The 24,970-nt window shown below is 34.4% G+C and overlaps 1 pseudogene; it reads left to right on the forward strand.

Moving 5' to 3' along the window:
• The first annotated feature begins 6,882 nt into the window (after positions 1 to 6,882).
• On the forward strand, positions 6,883 to 8,307 carry LOC149559111 (pectate lyase 1 pseudogene; annotated as a pseudogene).
• Positions 8,308 to 24,970: the final 16,663 nt, after the last annotated feature.

Raw genomic sequence — 24,970 nt, forward strand, 5'->3', positions numbered from 1 at the left:
GCACTAGGAGTTTCCTACATGAGATACAAAATAGTAGTTGTTAATATCATGGAAATTAGTTTTGAATTTATTTATTAAGATAAGGAAAATTTAAAAAATGATACTTATACATACAATGGGGCTCTCAATGCAAATAGAAATGCCTGAGCATCCATGACACAAAATCTATATGTGCTCATCACCAATAGCCACGCCCTATACAATAAAGAATATAATTAAATTTCATTACCATAAATTTTTAAGAAGAATACATCAATATTAAATCAAATAGAAAGAACCTAATTACCTTTCCTTTGTCAATCAATCCTGGCTCATCCCCCACACTTTGTCCCCCAAGGATAGGTGGTACCTGCAAGATAAAATAAAAAGTAGAAACCATATATGCTACAATATCAAATAGAAAAAACAATGAGAACACAACGTAATGTATTTTAGATGTCTCAAGGCAAAATGAAATAGCTGAGAGTGTGGCATCATCAACCTATCTCAGCTCCTCCTCAATAATCAACTAAACATGAATTAAGATCACATACACGTATAAGTCAGTATGGCTTAAAAATTAAAATTAGTCTACTAGAAAAATTAACTTTAAATCGCATATGTTATAAAAAATATATATATATACACGTACCAACATAGGATTCCATGCCTTTGCATGCCCCTCCTCTCTTGCATCAAGGTCTATAGCCTCTGCATGTGTGTCTAGTCTATCCTCTTCTAATACAAATTGATACTCAAGAAGATCACCTATGGGACCCAGACAAATATTCTTACATGTAATGCAAGTACAAGGCACACAAACATGTGATGAGCTAGCTGATGATGAAATCATGCTAGCATCATCAATAGGAGGAGGTAGGACTGACCTAGCCTAAGATATCAATAGGCTACTTAGTCTATGGATGGCTCTAATGGTCTGAGAGCTAGCCTCTAGGATAATATCAGGATGCTACACTCAAGGAGGGGGGGAGAAATCAATAGGGGGGAGAAAAGTGCCAACTTTCTTCTGTTGGGAAGAGGGTCTATCCTAAGGAGCTCCTAGTCCTACACCCATGTTGGGCTTCATGCTCCAATAGTTCACTTTGAGTTTCAACACAAATTCTGAATACAATTTTCTAAGGAAATAAAATGGCACCTCTAAATTGCTATGTGGAGGGATGTCAAAAAACATCCACCAATGATTCCAAAAGTTCACATGTATGGCATCATTTGTGCACCATTTAATTGATAGTTTGGGCTTTTTTTGGTCAACTAGTAAACCAATTTTTGCATTCACAAAAAGGGAAACCAAATCATCTTTACTTATATTGAGGGTTGCAACCTCATCATAGTCCAACCCATCATCAAACATCTCATGCATTTTGTCACGTCGACAAAGAGCACCATTTTGTTCCTCGATAAGTATTTCAATGTTATTCACTATTGTGTTTAATGTGGATAACACAGGAGCCAATGCAGGTTCATTATTATATGTTGTATGCAAAGCCCTCAATTCGATGAGATTTTCAAATATCAAATCCTCACTTTGAGGAGGGCTTTGAGGGGGTAAAGGATCATTTGGTGGACAATTTTGCAAGGGCACTGGATCATTTGGTGGGGGCTTATGAGGAAAATCATTACTTGCCTTAGTATCATCATTTTGGTCTACCATACCTATTAATTCGCAAAACATAATTTATATTTTTAAAAAACCTAAATTTTAACAATTTCTATAAAAAAAAAACCCAAATTTTAACAATTTCTATAAAAAAAAACCCAAATTCTAAAAAATTCAACTAAAACTAACAAATTTATAATAAAAATTAATAAATTTTTACTAAAATTAGTTTAAAACAAAAAAAAACTTACCTCTTATTGTGTATTTGATTGAAAATCAGATATATGAGCAAGAAAATACAATATCATTATAAAAGCACAATCCGTGGGTTGTGTATTTTTTTAAAATAACAATGATAGTTATCAGGTATCTAATATGATATTGGATACCTAATTTTTTTGGATATCCAATATAATATTAGATATCTGACAATATCTAATTTTTTTGGATATGCTTTTAGATGTTTTCAAACTCTATTTTTTTCACATCGCCAATTTTTGGCACACCATGATCCTGCATATACCCTTTTCCAAATTCCTTTTAGAAGCATCATCAAAATTTAATTCAAAGTAATAATTAGCTTGAGGTATCCACATGACCTACCTCGAATACTTTTCTTTATAAATTCTACCAACCAATACCTAGTAAAAAGAGTTTTCAATTTGTCTCCAATAGTTGAGAATGAAATTTCTCTAAAGAAATACATTATTAGTTGTTAGAGTATAAACATTGATATTCTCTAAATAAACATCTCAATCTTCTCCTAGACCCAATGTACCCAAAAAAAATCATTCTAAATATCCTTGTATTCCTCTCCCAAATATTTTCTCATATCATAGATGGAGGGGTGATGCTCTAAATTTTTAATAAGAAAGTTCCCTTATGAAGAAGAGGTCATCACAATAGAGGACGTGATAATGATTCTGGAAGGGGGTCATACAACATGATTTTATCTAATACTCTAAACAAATATCCATGAGAAAAGTCACCAAAAAGTAGCAGATGATGGTAATCTTCCTTTTATTTTCCACACAAAGCAGTGAGTGATTCCTAATATAAAATACCCATTAGAAGTAAGAATTTTTTTAGTGTAAAGTTAAATCTTAAAGGGATATTTATTTTGATGTTTTTAGTAAAATAGTGACATCCATGTGGAAATAAAGACCATGATTTGATCAATTTGATTAAGATTAATTATTTATGATAACAACTTTAAGAAATGTTTTGTGATCATGAAACTTTAAATTCCCCGTATAATAATTATCACCAAGGCTTAGTTGGTCGTAGTTGATCTTCAATTTAACTATATAATTACTCAAATAAAATAGGCATTGAAATGTGAATATTTTTTTTTAAATGTATTGGACATATAACCTTCAACCATTATTAAAGAAGAATTATCATAGCATTTAAGATCTTATAACATGGTAGTATATTTCAATAAGAATATAATAGATTTAGTGTTATAAAATATAGGGAGCATCCTGACCTATTTTATATTTTATGGTGGAAGATGATGTGGTAGGGATTAAAAGATGATAATGTGAAGTAAAATTTTTTTATAAAGATGAGTAATGGATATATATACACATAAACAATATGAAAAAGAAACCCAAATGAATTAGTGGAGAAAAATCCAACAACTATTTCATATTAGAATGTTAGTGTCAAAATAACAAAAATTAAAATTGAAGTGCAAATATCCACTCTCTTTTTTTCCTTTAAAATTGAAGTGCAAATATGCATTGATGAATTTACAGACTTATAACCACAACTTCACAATACTATTTGTAAAAGAAGACCCCAAATTCACAACTTTGTGAGGATTAACCATAGATATAAATAGTAATTACATGCAAATATAACCAATGTCAAAAAATAATAAATTAAATAGAAGAAAACACAAGACACACGGATTTAATATGGTTTATCCAATCCCTATGCTATCTCCACCAACATCAAGTCCAATACTATTACTATCCAATGATTATAATCCACAATCCCTTATAGCTTAAGACCACCTTAAGAAGCTATAATATCATCATACATCATGAAATCCCTAACTCTAAGCCATTTTGTACAAGATTTCCTACTTAAAAAATTAGGGTTACAATAAGTTGTTCCAATGAAAAATAGAAATCATTCCCTCAAACCCCTATAGAAATAATCTGGGGGGAAATTGCTTCAAATAAATATCTAAGTCTGATTAGGCTCCACACACAACAATCTCCCACTTCAAGACTAATAAGACTCTACAACAATAACCTCCCACTTAGAGACTAGTCATAGCACCACTAAACCTGTAACTCCCACTAGAATATCAAACCATCCTAGACCTTGTTATTATTTTATTTTTTTCAGTGTAATAGAAAAATTGAATCTAAAGAGGAAATATGATTCTCCTTTTTCACTACCTTGGTAAACATATATGCGGGGTTATCATATATACATATCTTCTCTAGCTTTAACTGTCCATAATCCAAAATTGACCGAATGAAATGGTACTTCAACTATATGTGTTTTTGTCTTTGAATGCAAACCAAGATTCTTGACAAGATAAATGGCACTCTAGCTATCTATAGAAAAATAATTATACCTTTGTGGGTGGAAAAAATATAAAATTAACTCATTTTTATATTGGTTCCATCAATCTCTTCTCCCCCAATTTCGTTGGAAATTTATGTTAGATATTCCAAAGGACCTATCTACAATTTTTGGTAGTAGAATAAGTTTGTGGGAGATGAACGAGTCTCTCATGTGATAGAAAAGAATATAGTAATTCCTAAGATATTTAAATGAGAAGATGCTAAAATTGTAGAGTAAGTCTCAACACAAACATAAAGCATACACTATGCCAGACCCAATGTACCAAAAATAATTCATTTCTAAATATCCTTGTATTCCTCTCCCAAATATTCTTCCATGCCATAGATGGAGGGATGATCCTCTAAATTTTTAATAAGAAATTTTACTTATGAAAAAGAGGTCATCACAATAGAGGATGGGATAATGATTTTGGAAGGGGGTCATAGGAGATGATTTTATCTAATACTCTAAACCAATATCCATGAGAAAAGTCACATGAACGTAGTGGATTATTGTAATCTTCCTTTTCTTTTCTACAAAAAGTTGTTAGTGATTCCTAATATAAAATGTCTATTAAAAGTAAGGATTTTGGTAGTGTAAAGATAAACTTGGAAGAGAAATTTATTTTGATGCTTTTAGTAAAATAGGGACATCCATGTGGAAATAAGGACGATGCTCTGATCAATTTGATTAAGATTAATTATTTATGATAAAAATTCTAAGAAATGTTTTGTGATCGTGAAACTTTAAATTTCTCCCATTATAATTATCACCAAGGTTTACTAGTAGATTTTCCAAAGGCTTAGTTGGTCATAATTGATCATTCAATTTAACTATATAATTTCTCAAATAGAGTAGGTATTGAAATGTGAATAATTTAAAAAAATGTATTGGACATATAATGTTCAACATTCTTAAAGAAGAAGTATCATAGCATTTAAGATCTTGTAATATGGTGGTATATTTCAATAAGAACATAATATATTGAGCTTTATAAAATCTTAGGAACATCTTGATCTGTTAAAAATATGAGTAGGGAATCTATATACCCATAAATAATATGAAAAAGAAACCCGAATGACTCAATGGAGAAAAATCCAACAACCATTTCATATTAACATGTAAGTGTCAAAAGAACAAAAATTAAAATTAAAGTGCAAGTATTCACTCTCTTTTGTTCCATTATACTTTACCATGAACCATTTAAACAATACGATAATTCTATTAATGTGTAGGAAAATAAAATGGCTATGAATTTAGTATCCAACATCTTTGAATGAAGACACATTTTATGTAATGAAAAAATATCAACTTTTGAAATAAATACAACATGGATAATATTTAAAGTTTTATAATTCTATTGACCACCATCACAGGTGATCATCAATCCTTTTTAATTCATAGTTTAAAGAAATAGTCTAAATAAAAATCATTAAGATTGGAATACAATCATGGTGAGATGCATATAAAAACTGGAACAATATATGTGAAGAAAAACCATCAACATCATTTTAAGGAGCTATGTTAAAGATGCACTACATTATCTCTACTATTTTCTACACAATCGATGGAATGCTAAACTCACTATATATATATATATATATCTGTGGTTGTCTCACTTCTTTCATGAAGAAATGAAGTCATATCATCTCCTTGGCTGCCAAAGTAGAAGCAACATACTCTATCTCTGTCATGGTCAAAACATTAACCATCCACAAATGAAAAATCCAACTCATTGTTGTCCAACCAATAGTAAATACATAACCTGAAGAATTGAATTATTTGTTTTATTATTTTCTCCCTGATATAAGTTTTCAACAAGCAAAAACTATTTTATTACAATTATTAATCATATGATCATGTAACCATCAATCCTTGTAGTTTTATTTAATGCTATATCTTGAATTGTCAATGTGAAATTGTATTTAACAAAAATTGGTCTTGCACAAAGAAAACATATAAGTTTTTATATGAAACAATGCAAAGTTGAAATCTAAAGAAATTGATTATAGATTATAGTAAGATAGGCAGCTCGTAATAAAATCATCAACCCATATCAAAGGCAAAGGTGCGCATGGTCAAGATTTGAGTTCGAACAAGGTTTAGCGTGTATCCAATGTGATTACCTTATTCATTTGTTTCAATGTATATACGTATGAGCGTCTGTCTCATTAATTCTGTCTTTTGCTTGCTTGATCGTTCCTTCAACCCATAATTATAAATCGCTTGTATTGGTTCCATCCATCTCTCCCCCAGTTTCGTCGGAAATTTATGTTGGGCGTTACAAAAGACCAATCTACAATTTCTAACGGTAGAATAAGTCTACGAGAGACGAATGAGCCGCCCGTGCGACGTCATAGAATAGAGTAATTGCTCAGACATTTATATGAGCAGATGTTAGAATTGCGCATGAGTACTAAGTGCGAACGCAAACATAAAGTATGCACTACGCCATCGACTGGTGTTAATCTCCGGATTGTGTAAAAGAACGAGTGAGTTGATAAGGGAAAGCTCGTGGCGTTCTTTTGAAGGGACAAATATGAAGATGCCGTCTGTCAAATGTCCGCGTCTTGGTTGCGACGCGCGTATAATTAATTCCTCACATGGTGGCGGCTCACTGCTATCTGTGCAGGCCCCATTCTCTGTATATATACACCTGCTCTCGCAAAACATCCAACGTCAGTGCCGAAGCAGCTCATTAACTATTTTCTTCATCTTTTGAAATATAGAATCAATTTTCATAAGGCCTCACATTTATTCATTCCAGCACACACTCTCAAACATCTTCATGATGGACCAGAGATTTTGTATGGCTGCCTCCATGATACTGGTGATCGTTCAGGCCGCCACCTTGTCTGCATCCGTGCCCTCATACAATGTGGTAGACAATTGCTGGAGAAGAGATTCAAATTGGGCAAAAGACAGAATGAAACTCGCAGATTGTGGCGTGGGCTTTGGAAGTGCAGCCAAGGGAGGCAAAGGAGGAGAGATGTACACAGTCACCACTCCAGATGACAACGCTGCGAATCCCCAACCCGGGACTCTGAGATACGGAGTTACGCGCGACGGTCCTCTGTGGATAGTTTTCGGCAGTGATATGAAGATAAAGCTGGAGATGCCCCTGTTCGTGGCCAGCCACAAGACTATCGACGCAAGGGGCTCAGACGTTCATATCAGCAATGGGCCTTGCATACGCCTCCTCAACGTCAGCAACATTGTCATCCACGGTCTGAACATCCACGACTGCAAGCCAAGTGTTGCTGGAGTTGTTCTCCTCTCACAGTCCTTGACCCACGAGACCATAGATACCCAAGATGGAGATGCAATCTCAGTCGTTTCTTCAAGAGACATTTGGATCGACCATAACAACCTATCCAGTTGCGCAGATGGGCTTGTAGATGTAACGCTCGCTTCCACCGCTGTTACCGTTTCTAACAACCGCTTCTCTCACCACGATAAGGTAAGATACAAGATTATAAGTATATGTACAGGTGATGAACCTATTCACAGGGACGAATAACTAATCTTCTATGTACTGCACAGGTGATGCTTCTGGGACATAGCGACGATTATACAGCTGATACAAACATGAGAGTCACTGTTGCTTTCAACCACTTTGGACCTGGCTTATTGGAGCGCATGCCCAGGTAATCGAATTTCTTTCAACTCCTCGTGTTTAGCGAGCAAACTCCGATCTCCAACAGTCAAGTGCCCAACTCATGAGACTGCTTATAACTTATATGATTTGGTTTGTTTCTGTGTTCAGGTGCCGACATGGGTATGCGCATGTTGCGAACAACAACTATGAGGCGTGGGGTATATACGCCATTGGAGGGAGTGCGAATCCTGTCATCAGAAGCGAAGGCAATCGCTTTGTGGCCCCCAACGAGGAGTACAAGAAGCAGGTGACATGGCGCGAGAGCTCCGACGGGAAGAGTTGGCTGTGGAAGTCTGTGACGGACACATTTTTGAACGGAGCATACTTCGTTCCATCTGGGAAAGGAAAAGCGCTTCCCCTCTACCAGACAGGCCAGCAATTTAAAGTTGCCGATGGAAGATCAGTGCCCATTTTGACCCAGAGTGCAGGAGTTCTATCCTGCGCCGCCTCCGGCCCTTGCCTCTAATTTCTCGCCTCCGTTCTTGTACAGATTCTTTGATCATTCTTTCATTCAATTCTTCCACGCTTCCAAAATGAGATTCACTCATTCATTCTCACCCTGTATTTTCAAGATTAAATTACAGTTTTATTCATTCTTTTCTGCTTTGAGCATGATACTTTAATATGTGATTGCTTGTTTGGCCTCTCAAACTCTCTGGTTTTCGAACTCTCCGGCACACACTGCGGTACTCGTGCGAGCAAGTCTTTTTGAATCAGAGAAAAAATATGTTTCAAAAATATTAAATTTAATTTTGTTGTATTGTTTGATATAAAGATGAAGATGTCATTTTTAAAAGCATGAGGTAAAGGTACTTTAGGTTACCTCTTGTCTATTGAATCCTTATTTACTAACAATTAAATTATGATTTTAACTTTACAAATTGAAACAGATTTTTTTGTTATTGTTTATATTATGTATTACAAATTTATATTATATTAAATTACATTGTCCTTAAAGTTGAATATATAATTCACTTTCTACTGATTTTAACTAAATCAATAAATGGGTGTTGATCATTCCATTAAATGTGGGACAAAATATTGAAATCTTATTAATGTGTTTCAACTGTAAATAAAAATATTAACAATATATGTTTCTAATGACACAATTTATATCAACACTATCTATTTCTAATGATATTATCTATTTCTAATGTCACAATTTATATCAAAATACAAGTTCTATCCCTCTACAAAAAGGGTTTGAGATGAGTTGGGGAAAATAATATTTAAAAATTATTTAATTTAATATTGTTATACTTTATGATATAAAGATGACGATTTGATTTTAAAAAATATTGCGATAGAGGTACTTTAGGTTAGCTGTTTTCTATTGAATTCTTCTTTACGAGTGATTATATTACGAGTTTAAGTTTAGAAAAAGGTATTTAGAAGATTTTTTATTTTTTATATACATAAAATGTGCTGAATAATATTATGTCATATTGTTTCTAATGTTGAACATAGTAATCACTTTTTAGTGATTTAAACTATAATGGTAAATTAGTGTTCACCATTCTATTAAATGTGGAACACAACATTGAAATTTTATCTTATTTGTGACATATATACAAGCAAGTTATCTACATGAATAAATGTGACTTTTTTGTATGTGCATCATGTCAATTATTATGTTTATGACACATTAGTTGTGATTTTACCTTTATTGTGACATATATACAATGAAGTTATCTACATGATGAAATTTTTGTTTGTTGTATGTGCAACATGTGAATACTAGCTATATATATCTTATGTTTATGACTACTCATGGTTTCTTAGTGATGGTTATGTTTTGTAACCCTTTGATGTAGGGGTCTTTGGAATTAATAGGGGGGTAAGTGAGCATTTAGTATTTGACATATAGTTGGTGTGTAGCATATTTTTCATGGGAAGCCCCCATTTTTGGCTACTTTTTAATTCGAAAAACTTGTCAATATATTTATGGTCATACTGTTATTGTACTTTAGATTGATATTTAAAGAGTTATGTTGTAGATTTAGAAAAAGTTAATGCCTTTTCTATATATTAAATCATTGATCCTAAATATTGCCTACAAAGAGAATTGGGTACCATTGTACCAATATTGAGTGAATTGTATTGAAATGAATAACAATAACATTTTATATAATGGAATAGTGATGACATTGAGTGGATTGTTTTTCCCACTCAATATAGCTTCTAAGATTAGATTTTTCCAACATCTACTATGTTTATATGTTTTGGTTTATTCTCTAGCCTAACAAAATTAAAGGAAATAAATATTGAATGTTGTAGGTAGATCATGTTATTGGAAAATAAAATTAGTTTAGGTTTACATAAATGTTTCAAGTTTTAGTCAATAAATAATGAGTTAGTAGTTGATTTATCATACACTATGATGGCTCTAAGATATGCAACATGATAGCAATGACCTTACTGGTCATCCTCCATTTCAATAATAACATAAACTATCTCATGCCCAACATGGGTAACCATGTATAACTATATGAACTCAAGTGATGTTATTTATGTTTATGGGTTCACGCCCTTCCAACTTTAATTAATTAAAAGTGCAAGAACTCAAGTTTATCAATGAATATGCATGTACCCTAAGTATATGACTCATTGAAAGGAAATGAATATGTGTAGAAATAATCTATCATAAGGGTTTAAGTAGCAATAAACAATAACCATGTATCCAAGAAGAAATGGGTTTTTCACAATGCACTAAAAAAAAAATCATTAAACACTTAAATAAATATTTGTCAAAGATAAAAATATTAAATAATATCTTAGAAAAAATGATTTGCACATTAATAGCCTTGTAAATAGTAAAAACATTTCTAAAAAATAAATATAAATATTAGAGTTAGAAAAAATATGATGAAGTGTATGAATCTATATAAACTTTTAATGGTTATTTTAATAGTTCCCATTGAATTCAAATTGATCTGAAAATTTTTCTAGATCCACTATGCATGTAATTTGTCCCTAGCTCCATAGAGATAAGGTCTTGCTCTTGGGTAACCATTACCAAATTCCTCAACAAGATAGAAGATTAGTTTTAGCAACTATACTATTCAAATGCTCCAAATATGGGTCGATTTACATTTGAAATAAATTTCTAATTATTCCCTCATTAATATTACATTTCACCTTAACCAAAAACACTCTCAACCAAGTGAGGCTGCAAGGGACCAAAAAAAGGTCATAGAAATAATAAACTTGATAAATTATATGGTCACAACCAATCACTATTAATTTCTATGTAAAGATTTTTGAATTAGATCAAACAATTTGCCCTATTATCGTAAAGTATTCAAGACTATAATACCCTTGTCAATCAAGATTGTGCCTATAGGATGACATTTTTCCAAGCTATCTTGTTAGAACATGGAAATTCTCTTAGCTTATGGGTGAACCTAGGAAAAGAGTGGAAATCAAGTTAAGAGGTGGCTTCCCCTAATGAATCACATAAAACTATAAGTAGACGAGAAAAGGGATAGAAATATATGTTTATAAAACTAAAATGTTTAACTAATATGGTGATGAATTAATGAATTTAGAGACTTGTAACCATAAATTCACTATATTATTCATAGAATAAGACCCCAAATTCACAACTCAATCTAACAATCTTGTAGAAGTAACTCTATGAAATTTTTGATAACTTCATATCTAAAGAGAAAACTACTTTTTTTCACATATTTGTAATCAAACGAAAAACACAATAATTTTTTTTTGATATGAGATATAGAATCTACATTAAAATTTCATAAATAAATTGACTAAATAAATATATATTCAACATAATACTCAATTACAATCTCACAAATTAATTTTGAATGAAAAAAGAACAAGTGAGAAGGAATCAATCTTTGTATATGAATAATCAATATATCTACATCAATGTCCATTTTGTGTACCCTAATTATAATTTTTGTACTTTTTGAACTTAAAATAGAAACATATGGCATGCTACTTCAAAAAAATTTATTTATAACACTATATCCTAGCTATATAGAGCCAATTGCCAACTTGAAAAAACTCAAAAATTTGAATCATTGTTAAAAGTGAAAATTGAAACAGGTACTTTGAATTTTTTTTGCATTAACATACTTAAAGCAGCTAAGTTCATCATAAGGTGTACAAACTACCAAGCATCTTACATTTACATCTTCAAAATAATCTTAGGGGAAAGTCACAAATATGCATTCTTTGCATCTACTTAAGGGGATAATATCTTTTACAATTCAGAGTAGATGTCTATTGATTACAAAAATATATCATAAACCTATAATTATATTATTTAATACAAAAATATATATAACCAGCTTAAAAAATCCTTCCCAACATCTGCAAGCAGCCAATATAAAAGGCTAGTCCATCTATCTTGTTGTAGCATTACCATGAGGAACATAGTTAACAACATTCACTCTATCTTCAATACTAAGATCTTTAATAAACTTGTTAAGATTATCCATTTCCCTTTGTTTAAGAATATCATTGTGAATAGAAAAAATATTGACATGAGACAATATTGTCCTTGTGACTCGGCATTCATCCCTCCTACATTAGATCATGAATCTGTCCCTAGATATTTCTAAAGCAACAACATCTTGTGACATTATTTGAGAGTGTGTGATTTTACATCCAAACTCAATAATTTTTCTCATTCTCTTCTAAAAAATCTCTTGATTTTTCTCCTTCCAAAGAAACCATAGAATTTCACAAGTTAAAATAGACCAAAAAGTATTAATTTTATGATCAAAAGATCCAACAAAACCTACAAGGATTCACTCCATGAGAGACCTATTTTACCATTCCAAAGTATTGGTGACACAAAAAAATAGACCAAACACCATGGGAAAAGGTACACGTTAAGAAAAGGTACTCATAAGACTGTGGAATATAGTAGACCCCAGATATAATATGATTATCAAGACTAGTAGGCAGAGTATAACCAACAAGAAGTTTCTTTAGAAGTAATAACCATCTAAAATAAGACTTCTTAGGCTCATAGTGAGAATGCCAAAAGAAGGTATAGATAAAATTCTATTTATCAACTAAGTACCCCAGCCCCCAACCATGGTTAACCCTATCAAGATTAGAGAAACCATCCTTAATAATTTTATAGATATGTTTAGTAGAAATGCTCCTAAACTGATTACCATCTTCCATTTGATCCTTTGAAAAAACTATTTAGTGTCCATAATATGTCCAAGGAAGAGATTACCTCTAGTTTTAACAATGATGGAGTATGTCTTTTTTTATAGAATTAGGAATGTGAAATTTGCTAACAATCTCATTCCACAGCCCTAACCTATCATCAACCGAAATATCATTAACAATAGAGATGTCACTGCTACTCCAATTTTTTGTAGAATAGCTTTGAGTAATGAAAGAGGTTTACCATAAGTTTCAAATCCCCGCCAAATAGATCTATCTATAAAAGAATAGGTAGGGGGACCACCAACTACACCCCTGAATGGGATAAGTTTTCTAACCTAGGACCAAGCCTTCCAAATAGATTGAAAAACTTTTAAGCCAAACACAAAGAGTTCAAAATCCCATAACAAACCTTATAACATATCAGAGGCTAGCAAAAATTTTGAGAACTCTCATTAAGAGTGGTTCTTAACTCAAATACACTCTACATGTGTCAATGCAAGATGTGGTGTAAGAGTTTAATTGGTTCCCTTTGATAGCACTAATAGTTACCTTAAATTACTTCTTGGAAAATTTGATAGGCTGGCATGTTTGACATTCATTTTGGTATGGTAAATTATTCTGACACCCTCCCTTAATTTCTACCACTAAAGATTCTTTATGTGCAAGAAATTATTACAATTAAAAATTCAAATATTTATCCCCAAAGTTCAAATAGTATGGGTCTTAGCATTAAGCCATATTGAAAATGCAAAGAAGAAAACTAAAGAAACATGGATATATCGAGAAAAAACATAAACAACCAATTGAGAAGAAATATATTTTTTAGTTTGGCTCTTGTAAAAACTACACTACAATGCCTCTATATATAGAGGGTGGTAGAAGTTTGATGAACTCTCATTAAGAGAGGCTCTTAACTCAACTACATATACATGTGGAAACATAAGCTATGATGGAAGAGTCTACTTGATTCCATTTGATAGTACAAATAATTATCTTAAACCAGTACTTGGAAAATTTTGATAGACTACAAGACTTAACTATCATTTTGGTGGAGTAAATTATTCCAACATAGATAATATGATAAAGGAAAAACAATATCTAGAAAGAGATGGGAGTAATCTAGAGGCTTTTCTAGTGTTTGATGTTCAAGGGTGATCTGATGATATGATTGTGCTAGAGGACACCATCAAGAATCTCATGAAAAGACAAGATAATTTTCTATAGTGATTTGATGATTTGAAAGAAGAAATTGAGAAAGAAAAACCACAAACAGAAGATTCCCATAGTGTCAAACTCTATAGTCATCTCCATGGACTAGATTTTTTTTATGGCTTTCTCCACAAAATTGTTGATTTTTTAGGCTACTTTGTCTGCATCTACACCGTCAAACAATGTGGTAGACAACAGTTGGAGAAGAGATTCAAATTGGGAAAAGGATGGCATAATACTTGTAGATTATGGTGTGTACTTTGGAAATGCAGTGAATGGAGGAAAAGGAGGAGATATATACAATTTTTGCAAGTCCCAATGACAACCTTATGAATCCTTAAACAAAAAATTTGAGATACAGAGTTACATGTGATGGTCCTTGTAATGTCCCCATGATAGCAATTGACCAAGTGTGTGTGTGTTAGCCTTTTTCTACATGGCCCCGAGGGCTAACGAAGGGTTTAATGGGATCTTGGAGTGTTTTGGCCTAGTCATTTCCAGTTTGGGCCAAAACGAAGTTGATTTACTCAGTTTCAGGCATACTTACTATTTTTAGTAAGTCGGCAGGACACAGTACAGGTCAATTTTGGTGATTGGATTCGACACTCCTCGATGAGAGCTTTCCGATGAGCTATCACTTGCATTATTCGGAGTCTGATTGCTAATACATTTTAATGGCTGAAGTTTTATTAAAGTAACGTCTAATTTAATTGTAAATTATTAAAGTGTTACTTTAATATTTACTTTATGGTGATGTGTACCCAAGGGAGACATAAGGGGTATTTTAATATATGTGTTATATTACACATCTTTATCCCACATTGCCCATATGAGTTGAGCGGACCCGTGGGAATAGAATAAAAGGAAGCATTTGTAGCTTCATTAGACAGGTTGAATATGAGAAGAAATTGGTGTGTGAGTTGTAGCTCCGTTCTTGGCATTTGAGGATGTCTATCCTCTCTTGTAACATTCTAGACGTCATTCCCTTGGGGTTTGGCCTTTGGAATTCTTTATTATTGGCTTCATTATCAGGCAGTTTAGTTGCATTTCTGGCTATAGGCAGATTTGGTATTTTGCTCATATCTTCTTCACTACTTGTCCGACGCTTATGCCGCTTTGAGGGAATGGTATTATGAAGGTACTGGACTGATTGAAGGACAAAGTATTGTAGCAGCAAGTTCGAAAGCATGGGCTGGAGTATTATGTCAATACTGCTGAAGTAATTAGTGAGTTGATAAATCTACCATGTATTTGGTTTTATGAATTCTAAAAATAACATTTTATTAGCAGCAATTCATTTCCACTTTGCATATCATTGTAGTTTCTTTCTTGTTTATGTTGTATGATACCAATTCCATGCACAAAACACAACAAACAAATAAACGTTTGATTTTCGGAGTTATAAGGGTTTAAAACATTTAATGGAGAAATAAGAAGTTGAATGCAAACTGTTTGACATAATTCCTTTCAGCAATTTGGTTTAGTTTTTTCGGACATCCAGGGGTGTCCATTTCAGTGGTATCAGAGCTATAAGTCCTGCCATCCTGTGGAGGTCTTATAGGGAATTTGGAACAACCGGATAGAGGGAAAAAGTAAGTAAAAAATACAGGCTAAGCATTTATGTTTGAGCATGTGACAGGGGTCTTATAATTTTCGCGATACCAGAGCAAGACAAAATAGGATTTTAGACTTGCAAAGCAAACAGTATAGTACATCCATGCAGGGGGACATTGAATTCAACCATACAGACACAGAGGAGATATTCTGTGATCAGGACAATAATATGGGTGATCGAGATGACAGGAATACAGGATTAGGCGAAGGCAGAAATGCTGGTCCAGATCAGGGGGAGGTACTGTTCTGACAGTTACTGGATACATTAGAGCAGGGGCAGCGTATGCAGTAGGAGCAGAATAGGCGAATGGACATGATGTTGCAGCTCATGGCTAGACAGATGGGTGTCAATATTAATCCAGGTGATGCCAACAACAGAAACAATAACAACGAGGGAAACAATAACAACGGGGGAAACAATAACCATGAAGGCCAAGGCAACAACAATGGTCTTGAGAATAACATTAATGGTAATAATGGACATGGCAACAATGGGAATGAGGCTGATAACTTTAGACACGTTGCACGCCTAGCATGGACTGCGAGCTCGAGACCTCTTCTACCCACTTTTCCACCCAGAGATCCGGTTCATCCAGTAAACAAACTGCAGATTACCGAGTTACAGGATCAATTCAGGAGGGACTGGGAGGCTAGTGGACCAGAGTTTCAGGCGGATATTTCTCTTAGAGATTATATGGACTTGAGGATGAGACACATGCCTAAAGCAGGAGGGAGGAATCAAAACTTTGAGCTGAGGAAGAAAGTTGGAAAACTTTCTTTACCTTATTATGATGCTTCAGGGAAGATGACTGCACGAGCTTGGGTGCAGAAGGTAGATACATACTTGCAGCTAAATCCTATGCTTGTGGAGGAGGCTATCAAGTATGCGGCTATGCACTTGGATGGCGTTGCACATGAATGGTGGCATCATGGCATGGTGACTTTGGGACATAATCAGATTACATCCTATGAGGAATTCACCGAAACATTGATTAGGAGATTTGACACTAAGGATCCTGAGTTACATTTCAAGGAGCTAGCACAGTTAAAACAGTTAGGTTCTGTGGATGCTTACATTGCCAAGTTTCAGCGCTTGTCTGTACTTGTTACTGATATCTCTCCTAGGAGATTGGTGGTGTTATTTTGTGATGGTCTTGCTGATCCATTACGAGGTTGGATGAAGGGACATGATCCACTCACGTTAGCTGAAGCAACTAAAAAGGCATGAGATTTAGCCCCTTCGGTATACAAAGGAAAAAACCATTCAACAGATTCTTCCTACCACAAGGACAAAGAAAAAAAATCATTTCAGAAAGAGTATAGCAAACCCAAAGAAGGATCAAAAGGACTAGACAATGAAACTTTGAATGAACTTCGAAAGAAGAAGCTGTGCTTCCATTGTAGAGAGCCTTGGGACTTATCTCATAAATGTTCTCTCAAGGCTAAGGCAAATCAAATGGAGTATTTTTCAGCAGAAGAGTCAGAGTCAGAAGGGGAGGATCAGCACTTCAATTCATATGAGGGTAACACTATAGAGGAGAGTAACATTCCTAAGGATGATAGATCGTTGGCACGCTTGACAGGGGCCCAAAAGGCAATCACATTTAAGGTCAGGGGTACTATCCAGGGGCAGAAAGTGATAACTCTTATTGACACTGGGGCTACACATAACTTCATAGATGCACAGTTGGTAGCCAGGAGAGGGTTACAGACAGAGGAGCATGATGGGTTTAGAGTCATGGTGGCTAACGGTGATAAGTTATTATGCACTCGGAAGATATCTAATCTTCCCATCAAGTTTGGAGATGGCTACGAGTTGGAGGATGAGTTCTATGTTGTGGACATGGGAGATTATGATGTCATCCTCGGCATGACATGGATGGCTTCACTAGTTGAGTTCACACTCAATCTAGCGAAATTGGAGATGAGATTCCAGCATGAGGGCAGAACTGTGGTACTTAGAGAGCTTTCAGATGGAGGTTGCAGATTAGTGTCCTTGAGGAGAATGCAGAGACTTTTTCGTCATGATGACATAGAGTGGGCGGCAGAGTTCCACATTATGCCAACTTCACCAGAGCCACAAGAAAAGAGTCATCCACTAGATGTCCAGAAGATACTTGATAGACACGCTAAAGTATTTAGCGATATTCCTCATGGGGTTCCTCCTGACAGAGGGATGGAACATGTTATTGAGCTCGAGGAGGGAGCCAAACTAGTTATGATTACTCCCTATCGTCATCCTAAGAAACACAAGGATGAGATAGAGAAGGCGATTAAGGATTTGTTGGAGATGGGGCATATCAGGCCCAGTAAGAGCCCTTTTGCTTCAGCAGTAGTATTGGTAAAGAAGAAGGATGGGACGATGCGCATGTGCATCGATTACAGGGCACTGAATAAGAAAACAATTAAAAATAGGTATCCCATTCCTAGGATTGATGAGCTGATTGATGAGTTGCATGGGGCATGCTTCTTCACCAAAATTGATTTGCGATTCGGATACCATCAGATCAAGATGAGAGCAAAGGACATTGAGAAAACAGCCTTTCGATGTCACTATGGCCACTTTGAGTTCATGGCTATGCCATTTGGTCTAACCAATGCACCTGCTACATTTCAAAGTTGTATGAACTAGGTATTTAGGAAGCAGCTGAGGAAATTTGTCTTGATCTTCTTTGATGAAATCTTGGTCTTCAGTAAGACCTGGGAGGAGCACTTACATCATCTAGAGGAGGTGTTATCTATTCTTGAGAGAGAGTCATTGTATGCCAAGGAATCTAAATGTGAGTTTGGCATGACTGAGCTCCTTTACTTGGGGCATATCATTAGTGCAGATGGCATTCGGGTTGATCCCGAAAAGATTAGAGCAATTGTAGAATGGCCTACTCCCACAAACCTTACATAGCTTAAGGGATTCTTTGGTTTATGTGGTTTTTATAGGAGGTTTGTTAAGGGATTCTCATAGATTTCTACACCCTTGACAGATCTTACCAGGAAAGGAGCCTTCGTGTGGACAGGGGCAGCACAGAGGTGTTTTGAGCATTTCAAGCAGGTAATGTCTTCATGTCCAGTTCTAGCTCTACCGGATTTCACGAAGCCTTTTGAGCTTCATTGTGATGCATCAGGTGATGGGATTGGAGCAGTATTGATGCAGGAGAAGCATCCCATTGCATTCGAGAGTAGGAAGCTCCGAGGAGTTGAGAAAAGTTATTCTGTCTATGACCGGGAGATGTTGGCCATAATGCATGCATTGGCCAAATTTTGATCATATTTGGTAGGTGGACGTTTTGTGATCAAGACTGATCACAACAATATTAAATACTTCATGAGCCAGCGTGATCTTAATGACCGGCAACAAAAATGGGTGACTAAATTGCAGGCTTATGACTTTGACATAGAGTTTGTCAAAGGTAAGAAAAATGTGGTGGCTGATGCCTTATCTCGGAGACCTCACTTATGTGCTCTGGCAGAGATTTCAGGAGATTGGAGAGATCAGATTATAGCAGAGTATGTCGGAGATGCTTGGGCTTCTGGATTGATTTCAGGTACCATACAGGATGATCGCTATGAGGTGATAGATGGATTGATCAGAGTTCAAGACAGGGTTTAGTTGATTTCTTCATCACATTTGAGAGAGGCGATACTGAAGGCATTTCATGATGCACCCACAGCTGGACATCCGGGGGTCTTCAAGACCTACATGCAGATCTGAGAGTGGTTTTCATGGAAAGGGCTCAAGGATGATGTTCAGACGTATGTCAGGGAGTGTGTGGTTTGTCAACAGAATAAGGGAGAATAAACATTTCCTGCAAGTTTATTACAGCCCTTGCCCATTCCTGATAGGAAATGGGAAAGTATTTCGATGGACTTCATCACTGGTTTACCACGAGTGCAGGGAAGGGATTGTATCTATGTGGTGGTGGACCGCTTGACGAAGTTTACTCACTTCATTGCTATTCCGTCCACTTACACAGTAGCACAGGTGGCAGATATTTTCTTTAAAGAGATATTCAGGTTACATGGGTTGCCCAGATTCATTGTCAGCGACCGAGATAGTAAGTTTATGAGTGTTTTTTGGAAAGAGTTGTTTAGGTTGTGTGGTACAGATCTTACACCTAGCACTAGTTATCATTCGCAAACAGATGGGAAAACAGAGATTGTGAATAAATGGGCGGAAGGATATTTGAGGAACTATGTAACTACACAACAAAAGGCTTGGATTAGATGGTTGCATATGGGAGAGTATTGTTATAACACCACTTATCATATGTCCATCAAGATGACTCCTTTCATGGCACTCTATGGTTATGAAGCACCTAGCTTCATGGATTTAGTTTTGGGGGACAGTAGAGTGCCCAAAGCCAAAAACTTATTGCAGGATAGTCAGGACATCCTGAAAGTGCTCAAAGAGAATATACAACAGGCCCAGAATCAACAGAAATTGTATGTTGATTAGCACCGAATAGAGCGCAGTTTCGAGGTAGGGGATATGGTTTACTTGAGGCTACAACCATATAGACAATCATCGCTCAAGAAGAGCGGAGCTAAAAAGTTGAAACCTAGATTTTATGGTCCCTACAGGGTGATTCGCAAAGTGGGCAAAGTTGCCTATGAGCTTGAGCTTCCAGAGGGCAATCGAGTGCACAATGTGTTTCATATGTCTAGGCTTAAGAAAGCCATTGGTCAGAGTGTAGTGCCTTCTGTAGATTTACCCCCTTTGGATGAGGAGGGGAAGCTTGTGTTAGTACCCGAGGCTATTCTAGATACCAGAGAGAGGAAGCTTAGAAATAGGATAGTGAAGGAGTATTTGGTCAGATGGAAAGATCTGTCGGAGGAAGATTCTACATGGGAGAGTGAGCAGGTTATTCAGCAGGCTGGACTGAGATTGCTTGAGGACAAGCAATTTCAAGGGGGGCGGACTGTAATGTCCCCATTTTAGCAGTTGACCAAGTGTGTGTGCGTTAGCCTTGTTCTACATGGTCCCGAGGGCTAACGAAGGGTTTAATGGGATCTTGGAGTGTTTTGGCCTAGTCATTTCCAGTTTGGGCCAAAACGAAGTTGATTTACTCAGTTTCAGGCATACTTACTATTTTTAGTAAGTCGACAGGACATAGTACAGGTCAATTTTGGTGATTGAATTCGATACTCCTCGGTGAGAGCTTTCCGATGAGCTATCACTTGCATTATTCGAAGTCCGATTGCTAATACATTTTAATGCCTGAAGTTTTATTAAAGTAACGTCTAATTTAATTGTAAAATATTAAAGTGTTACTTTAATATTTATTTTATGGTGATGTGTACCCAAGGGAGACATAAGGGGTATTTTAATATATGTGTTATATTACACATCTTTATCCCACATTGCCCATATGAGTTGAGCGGACCCGTGGGAATAGAATAAAAGGAAGCATTTGTAGCTTCATTAGACAGGTTGAATATGAGAAGAAATTGGTGTGTGAGTTGCAGCTCCATTCTTGGCATTTGAGGACGTCTATCCTCTCTTGTAACATTCTAGACGTCATTCCCTTAGGGTTTGGCCTTTGAAATTCTTTGTTATTGGCTTCATTATCAGGCAGTTTAGTTGCATTTCCGGCTATAGGTAGATTTGGTATTTTGCTCATATCTTCTTCACTACTTGTCCGACGCTTATGCCGCTTTGAGGGAATGGTATTATGAAGGTAGTGGATTGATTGAAGGACAAAGTATTGTAGCAGCAAGTTCTAAAGCATGGGCTGGAGTATTATGTCAATACTGCTGAAGTAATTAGTGAGTTGATAAATTTGCCATGTATTTGGTTTTATGAATTCTGAAAATAACATTTTATTAGCAGCAGTTCATTTCCACTTTGCATATCATTGTAGTTTCTTTCTTGTTTATGTTGTATGATACCAATTCCATGCACAAAACACAACAAACAAATAAACGTTTGATTTCTGGAGTTATAAGGGTTTAAAACATTTAACGGAGAAATAAGAAGTTGAATGCAAACTGTTTGACATAATTCCTTTCAGCAATTTGGTTTAGTTTTTTGGGACATCTAGGGGTGTCCATTTCAGTCCTCTATGAATAGGTTTTAGTGGTGATATGCAGATAAAAATTTAGATGCTCCTATCTATGACCAGTAAGAAGTATTGGAATAAGTAATATCCCTACCTCTACATCATCTCTCAGTTGCAATCAAACTACAGTGGTTGCTTCTTGACTAAGGAGATTTGATACCCATATTACCTATCTTCCAGAAAATGGTTAAAGATAATTTTAGTGTTGTAAAACATAATATTATTTCCTCTACCACATGTAAGTTTTTTGAGTTAGTTTCATCATGAACTCTAGAAAATTCTGCTAGCAATATAAAATTGAAACTCCTCTCTATATAGATGCATTATTATACATTCATAGGTATAAAAAAATAAAAAATTATTTATGTTTTTCTTAGTTTTATTATAAGTCATTATTTGTAATATTTTTTCATTGTCTATTGTTTGGTTTGTTCTTAGTATATTCAAATTAGTTTTTCAACATGGTATGAGAGAAAATATGATTCTTGGGTCGTGATAAAATGTTTTTTTTTTTACTTGTGTACAATTATGACTTCTTGTTGCAAGTTATAATATGAATGATGAGCATCAGAGACATCTTTGAGTGTTTCAAAAGCCAAATAAATGGTGGAATGGATTGCTATGCCTATGAAGTTGCAACCTAAAGGAGAATAAACAATGACTAGTAAAAGATTATTGAAGAGAGGGGAAGTTGGTAATTCATATGTTATCTATTGCTACATTAAGAGAAGAATGAAATTGTTGTAGGTAAAATTATCTATTTCATCAATGTAAACAAAAGATCATAGAGCCATTTGGATTGGACCTGTGAAAAAAGCTAGGAGCTCATGGAAGAGGAGAATCAAAGAGCTTATGAAGCAGTAGAGACTATCCAGGACCTTGAAAGGAAGGAGGGGGAGTAAGTGAAGAATTTTCAAGTTCCATCCTTGATTTCTGTAGTCTCTATAAGTCTTTATCATTTTGGCTTTTTTCTTTTTTTTTTTGTTCTGACCTTTCTGTTGGTTGTGATTCTGTTGTTGGGCTTGTTTAGTTAATTTGCAACCCTTTGTTATGTAAGAACTTTTGGGTTTCAGGATCCTTGTAAAACCTATTTTTCTTAATAAAAAAAAAAGATCATAGAGTTTAATGTGATGATGCTTAGATGATGATCATGTCAAATAAGATTACATTAGAATTTTTAAAGGAATAAATAAAGAAATTTGAAATCATCACTATCATTGTGATTGTGAAGTGTGGTAAAAATACAAGGTTTATTCATAGAAATTGTTATTTGTGGATTAATAAAAATGGGAAAGAAAGGTAAATGAGTGTTAAAGGAAAAAATACATTTTATTTTTGAGATAGAGAATTTAGAAGAAGAATTAATAAAGGTGCAGAAACAAAATGGAGGTTTAATTTGTGGGAATAATTTTCACAAGAAGAACTAATAAAGATGAGAAAAGAAATGAATGCATAAAGATATAACTTTTTAAATCAGATTAATTTTTATATAGAAGAAAATGGAGAGATAGAACAAAAATTAAATTTCTTTTGATGATGTTAAGAAAATAAATGATGAATTAGAGGAGAAAATCAATAGACTAAAAGAAGATTAATGACTTTTTTAAAAATGAACTAAATCAATCCATCATTGAAAGAAATACACGTGTGAAGAAAAAATTAGTATGCAATATTTCATGTAGTATAGATGATTTGAATTTACCACAAGAAAAGTGTCATCCTATTGAAGTTGTTTGTGATAAAGAATGTAATATGAAAGAATATGAAAATTTTGCATCAAATACTATAAGTTGTGATGACAAGAACGTTTGTTGGAATATCATGAAGAAAATTGGTTACAAAGGTAAAGGATTGAGAAATCATGAGCAATGGTTTATAGAGCCTATTGAGCCAACAATGAGACCAAATTATGAAGGACTGGGATATATGATGAATAAAATAAATAATGATATGAATTCAATAAAATTTATTCAATGTAAACAATATATATGATGTTAAATTTGTAACAGGAAAGGACACATGAAAGAAAATTTTTGGGATCTGCATCCATGTAATCTTTGTGTTTCAAAAACTCATTTTCGAAAGACATGTTGGAGTAGAGAGTGTGAAAAGAATTCTATGGAGAAATTCTCTAAAATGGACTTTGGTTTGAGCTATGGATCATGTTGGAAGAATATAATTGGAATGATCAAAGGCTTGATTAAGTACAAAGGTTCAAGTGTGAGAAATTGTAAAAATCTATCAAAGTGTGAATTTTTAAGAAGGATTACAAATTGTTTGAGAAAATCATAATTATCATAGAGAAATACATCCATGTAAAAAGTGAGATTTAATAAAAGATAAAATTGTAAGCATAGTTTTTCCCATCATTGAAATGATATTTTTTTCTATGTCCTCGAAGGGTTTGTGTTAAGCCAAAACTATTTGTTTAGGTGAAAATTGAAAAGTTTGTTTAAGGGTTCATGGTAAGCCAAAACCACTTGTTTAGGTTAAAAACCTAAAACTTTTTTGAAGGGTTTGTGGTAAGAAAGTACCACTTCTTTAGGTGAAAAATCCTAAAGTAGAGCAATTGCACTAGTTGGGGGAAACCCCAAATGGTAACATCTGATTTGAAACCCCAAGAATAATGATAAGAGGAATGGATTTTTCATAGTGATAGTGATAAAGGGAACCAAAATTTGATGTTGTAAATGGGTACCTAAAAATACATAATCTTAGGATGCATCCTACTTGATTAGACTTAGCACACTTTTAGTTTCTATTAGAATTTTGTGATTTCTCCCACATAAAGAATCTTTAGTGGTAGAAATTAATAGAGGGTGTTGGAATAAGTAATATCCCTACCTCCACATCATCTCTTAGTTCCAACCTAACTATATTGATTTCTTCTCAACTAAGGAAATTTGTTACCCACATTACCTATCTTCCAGAAAATTGTTGAAGATAATTTCAATCTTGTCAAAAATAATAATGTTTCCTCCACCACATGCAAGGTAGTGTTAGTTCCATTATGAACTCTAAAAACTTATGCCAAAAATACAAAGACTAAAACTTCTCTATATATAGAGGCATTTTTCTACATTCATAGGTATAAAA

The sequence above is a fragment of the Cupressus sempervirens genome, chromosome 5 (genome assembly GCF_028749045.1).
Source record: "Cupressus sempervirens isolate cs-2001-9-10 chromosome 5, ASM2874904v1, whole genome shotgun sequence".
Taxonomy (NCBI): domain Eukaryota; kingdom Viridiplantae; phylum Streptophyta; class Pinopsida; order Cupressales; family Cupressaceae; genus Cupressus; species Cupressus sempervirens.